Raw genomic sequence first — 6,467 nt, forward strand, 5'->3', positions numbered from 1 at the left:
AGTGGAGGAGTCCCACTGCCCCCTCGGTGCCACTGAATGAGCTTGGACGACAGTCCATAAAGTTCTTGAAAGTGCAAACTGGTTGCTGAGCGTGCTGACCTGCTTGAGCAGCTGCAAGTGCCGCAGCAACTTGAGCCTGAACAAGAGCCTCTAGCTGGGCTTGAGTCATGTTGATTCGTCCGGCCATTGATCTTCACATCAAAGGCAACATAAGTGAGAAAAGTTCGCGAATAGTGCGATGACAGAAGAGTGTAAGCACGTAAGTGTTCTCAAGCAATAACAAGTAGTGAGCAAAGTAAGGTAAGCATACTACGAGCAAAGTTCTATGCAATTCTAGCATGTAGGCAATAAACATTGACCTTATTACCTAGGATGTTGAGTCTTGCACGTGGAGCGAAGCGTCGTTGTGGATCGTTGAGAGCACTGTTCTGGTTATAGTCTGGTTTTAATAAAAACGTTTTCCCATATTAAAACCAAGTTCTCTATAACCAATGGCTCTGATACCAATCTGTCACACCCCCAAAATCCACCTGCGGAGTATCACCGCTTGGGAGCGTGACTGACCAGGATCAAGCCACCAATCATATCGAACATGTAATTAATACCAAATATAATAAATGTAAACCAGTCATTCAATATGATAGGTGTCAAATATAATCATAGTTTTAAAGTATAGCGGAAGCATAAGTACGAAAACCCAAATGTGTAACATAAGTTCAATAAGTTACAAAACATAATCCATGCTCCACAACGACCTGCTCCTCCCTGTGCAAGCTCCATATGTACCTAATGTTCTGTAAGGCATGCAGCAGAGAGTCAACAACTAGTTGAGCGAGTTCACAGTTAACAGTTCAGTAATAGTATAGCGTGAGTAGTAGTATGTCGTTCGTTATGTCATGTATCGTATTAGTTTCCATCGCGGCCTCCCAGGCAGGTATGCGAAGATATTAGGGGGTGTTCATCCCGTGTATTCTAGACTAGGTTTACCTGTATCGCGGCCTACCAGGCAGGTGTGCGAAGATATGTAAATTACAGTTCGCGGCCTTCCAAAGGCAGGTGTGCGAAGTCAGTCATAATATCACGGCCAACCCTTGGCAGGTGTGCGAAGATCAGTTCAATAAGTGTTACTAGTCTAGTCGTAGTTCAATCAGCGGAGTATGTACCATGGTTCATCAAATCACATCACTACGTTCCAGTATAGATAAGTACCAGTAAATAATCAAATCCCATTCCCACCCTGGGAACCCCATGCCTTGGCTGTGTGAACTCACCTTGGTTTGCTCGGTATGTTATTGCTTCTAGGGTTTGTTAATCGTCTAAGTCCGTTACACACAACCTAGGATATATTGCACATGATTCGATGTAAGAGTTTGCATCAAATTAGGGTTTACACAACTTTGATATCCAAGCGATTGTGTTGTGTGTGTTTATTGTGTATAGGATGATATCACATATAATGTTCACACATGCAGAATCATACCGTTGCACACAATTATTCACATAGAATCATACGTCATGCAAGCAGTCAATTCTATTCACGTAATTCATGCGTAGCGTCCCTGATTTCATGGTTTAATCTTACGTGTACATTATTCTAGTGGCCCCTGTTAACACTCTTTATACCTTTAACAGTGTAAATACTTCACATGTTTAACGAAATCAAGGAATCAAAGTGTCATACAGGCTTAACAGGACTAACATAATATATCATGCAGCTACTTGTTTCAAATTGACAATTACACAGCATCATACAGTTTCACAATATCAGACCAGTGTGGGGGGGGTTTCCCCTGTTTGAAACTCGGATAACACATGATATATCATACAACCTCGGACATATAATGAACATACAAATTCGGATATGGATGATCATATTAAACTCGGACACAACACCATCATTAAACTCGGTCCACAAGGTAATCCATTAAACTCGGTCCATCATCCTCATTAAACTCAGACGTATAATCAAATACATACTCGGACCAGTCTTTATCACATAAACTCGGACCAGTCTGATGATCCTTAAACTCGGACAGCATGTTGATCATCAAACTCGGACCCCTTTTTGTTTGGTTTAAGCTCGGACACACTCAAAACATCATGAAGGTCGGACCTTTTCATATGTTTCATCCAATACTTCGGACGTTTATCATTTCAAAGGAAACTCGGGCATTACACATCAAAGAAAAGTCGGGCCTTTTATGTTTTAAAACTCGGAACCTATGTATCTTGCATTAAACTCGGGCCATACATTAACATAAAAACTCAGACATGCATGATTTATAAATAAACTCGGGCACTTGATGTTTTCATTATAAACTCAGACGTATGTTAATCATTAAACTCAGACATTCACTATGCACAGAAACTCAGACAACAGCTTCCATCCTACGATCTTTGTGATTCAAGCAGTTACGTTTCTATTGTTCAAACTATCTCAAAACCCTAATTCATATGTGTTGACGGCAGAAGCATAACAAATCATCAATTGCTAATCAACAACAACCATTGTCACCAGAATAATCTACCGAGTATGCACTAATCATCATCATAATCACAATTATCAACATCAATTAAAAACACAGAACCCTCATATTATAAACTAGGGTTTTTCAAGAATTACAAGAACCATACATTGATAACAATCCATCACTCAATAAACAATCATTTACAATTACCTTGTGTTGATCCTAGAGAAGAAGAGAAATAAATCTTGTGATGTCTTGCCAATGATTTGGTGATGATGATTGCTAGAGAAAATGAATGTACGTGCTTTGGTTTTTGTGAAAGTGATTAGTGAAATGAGATTAGGGTTAAGTATCTAGGATTTCACTAATTACCATCTACATCCCTAAGTATTATATTTTACACAAGCACACCATCTCATAACCGTTTCCTAGTTTCACCACCAAGTTCATATATTTACCAATTCCACAAATAACAAACAACTATGCACAATCAAACAATCAAAACTTATATAATTTCATGGCAATCAATTGCAAATAAACGACTAGTCAATACATGAACGTGCAATAAATACGAAGTAGAATCTTGGAAATTCGAGTTGTCACATTATCCCCAACTTAAAAGAAATTTCGTCCCGAAATTTGGTACGCACTAACTGAGGAAGCTAGAAAAGCTGTATTGTTCACTGGTTTTCCTAGGGTGTCACACAATAGAGGTGCCTAAATGGAAGCTCGTTCTTCCTACCTCATGTATGTATTCTATGACACAAAGAGGTACCTAAATGGAGACATTAATCTCCTACCTCATGCTTGAATCATAAGACTTGTAAAACTATATAATATCTAAGTTATTCTATATGTATACATCTAAGTAACTAAGACTTGATGATGACTTAATGGTTATTTGTTAAGTGGACGTTACATCATCTATGACCATGCCCTTGTTACGACTCTAATGGATCTTAGAATCCATGAAATCATACCAACTCTTTTGAGTTTCAATAGTGTCAAGAACAAGAGTTATGTGTACAAGATGATTATTTTCACCTATGTTACTTTCTTTATATTTTAAAAACTCTGAATCTATAATCTTCCGTATACGCCAAACTCACACACCTACGTTTCCTTGTGTAGAAGGACAAGGTGCTCCAAACTAACTCATCTACAAACTTGCTCTCGGAACTTCAAGTCACCACTTGTAAACCGTGAGTATACTCGAACCCATTTCTACTTTTAACACCTTGGGTGCAACATGTATTCTATATTAAACGCACACGACACTTGAAACTTATTTGAAACTTACTCTATCCATTTAAACATGAAACATGAAACTTGTGAATCTTGAGACTTTTTGTGCAATGTGAACGTTTAATTCTTGTGTGTAGTTCCGCCTTAACAATAGTAGCGCTATAGGAGTAATGCACCTCCCCGTTAGTCTTTGGGGTATTGTTAGGAGGAGACATAACAACCTCCCGTTAAACTTTGGGTTAGGTACTTTAAACGCATTGGGAAACTTGGGCTATCACTTGGACTACGTAAACTAGCACGTTGAAACTATTTTGTTATGTTCATGTTGGATATGAGTTTTTATTCTATTATGCTATGTAAACAAACTTGTATACTCGCTCTTTGCTTTTGCATTGAAACTCTATTTTAATACATGTTGCAGGTTGATTATTGAAGTATGGATGATTCATGAAACAAGTTTAGGGTGGACTAGATACACACCTAGATTAATCTATCATTTTGTTTGTTATGTTATGTTATGAAACAAAGTTGTTATTTCCTTTTGAATTATGTATGACATTTAGTTTTGAAATGAAATTTGAATTTAAATTAATTATTGTCACATAGTGTTATGACGTTTTGAGCAAGCAATCTACACACTTCGTCTCATCCCGATGTTTCCGCCATCGGTTGGGGTGTGACATCTTAGACTAGTTATCTTATTATATATTCTTCGTGTTCTCATTTTGACTTCCGTCGTACGTTAGTGATTTATTTTTAAAACTATCCTCATGTGTTAAAATAACTTTCCACGATTTAAGTATTTTTAAAATGGGTGTGGCTAAATGCACCTCCATTTTTACTATTCATACCCCTTTCTAAAAATATTAATTTAAAACTTTTCAACTTTCACCCCTTTAAAAATCCATTCCTCACACTTTTTACACTAAGAAGTCACAATCAACATTCTCTATTCTTCTAAATATAACACTAAGAATTCACAACCAAACATTCTCTATTCTTCTAAGTTTACAACTTGATGGCTATTGTCTGTATCATGAACCACCATTGAGATCTACGATGTCATTTAGATTTGCTAAGTTTGCCATTTACACACTAGTGCGTAATCTGTTTCATCTGTTCATTCAATTTAGTGCAAGAATCAAGGTGCTTGAAGTCTGTGATTATATATTCTTTTTCAAAAAATAGAATTTAGTAGCAAAATTCTTCTCGTATTCTATTTTTAATCAAGAGATCGGTGCTCAGTAGTCAACATTCAATCTTCAAAGTCAGATTCATAGTCGGTGTTTCATTAAACTGAATAAATCGGTAACTGTTTTGGTCAAAAATTACCGAAGCAATTAAGTGATCAAATTAGTTAAGTGAGGTAGTGTGCTAGCAGTGTTTGTGAAAAATATGCTGATTTAGTTGTTTGCAAAAATAGTTTTCAGGATATAGCTCAGGATATCAAGCTATATCAACAATCAAACAATGAGCAAAAATGTAAAGGTTGACACGAGATATACGAGGAAAGCCCTTGATCAATCTAGATCTCCGGCATAAAACCTCGGGAGCTGACAATCGCAGCTGCCTAGTTCTTCTTATTACTTCAAAAAGTTAGGATACAGTGCAGGATAATGCCCAGATCGTTGCTAAGTGTTACAATGCTTGCTAGAAGTGTGTGAATTGCGAGAGAGTGTGTAAGTATTCGAGATCAGTGAATGTGATGTGTCCTACGAGATCTGGTTATCCATATATTTATAGTTACAAAGAATAAACAAATTCTCCTAAAATAGTGAGATGCCTTGGAAGATTCCCTTGTTAACATTATTGACCAAGTATTGCGACTTCAACGTTCTTCTTCTAACCATCTGGACCGAGTCTTCAAGGGAACGAGTCTTAATGAACGTTATGATCATGCACTCGAAACCTGCAAACAGTTTGTTAGTAAACATCAGGATACAGCATCAGAATGTTACCAATATCCTGATCCAGCATCCTGGTTGTGAACAACTATTATGTAATCAAGATATAACCTAAGATATTATGCAAGATATGGGCTCGGAATTTCACGCATAACAGTAACATGTTAACATTCAATTTAGATAAGAAACGCAATAATCTTCATGGATCCTGCAATTAATTTGAATTTAATTTAGTAGAACAATATATGTACATCGATTTTACCTAAAGTCTCTTGTCATCACATTAATAACAAAAACAATAACTGTACCACACGAAGTATCAGTTTCATATGTTGTGTATTTTATTCAATTCATATGTCGTGTATACGTACATGATTCAAATTATGAGAATAAGATAAACCCCTATAAAAGTTAGAGATGTTTTCTAATGTAATTAAAAAAATAGAAAATATAAAGTTTGATTGTGTTTATTTAAAAACTTCACAGGGGAGTGCAACCAGTAAAAATAAAAAATAGAGTAAATTACAACCGATGTCCTTTACGTTTGTATCAAATTACAACCGGTATCCTTTAACTAAAGAAATTACAGGCTTTGTCTTTTATGTTACCAGTTTTTAGCATGTTATGTCCTTTAGCGCTAACCTAGTTAAGTTTTTTGGTTAAGTCTTACCATGTGCCTCTCACATGAGGGCAACATGGTCTTTTCATCTCAATTTATCATGAATTTGGATTTCCCCCTTGCATCTGATTGTTCATATTTATCTCAAAAACCATAGCTATTGTCTATGTCTCTTAAAACTTCGATAAAAAAAAAACCTACAGAAAAAAGGAACGTGAATCAAACCTTACA

The sequence above is a fragment of the Helianthus annuus genome, chromosome 15, assembly GCF_002127325.2.
Source record: "Helianthus annuus cultivar XRQ/B chromosome 15, HanXRQr2.0-SUNRISE, whole genome shotgun sequence".
Classification (NCBI taxonomy): domain Eukaryota; kingdom Viridiplantae; phylum Streptophyta; class Magnoliopsida; order Asterales; family Asteraceae; genus Helianthus; species Helianthus annuus.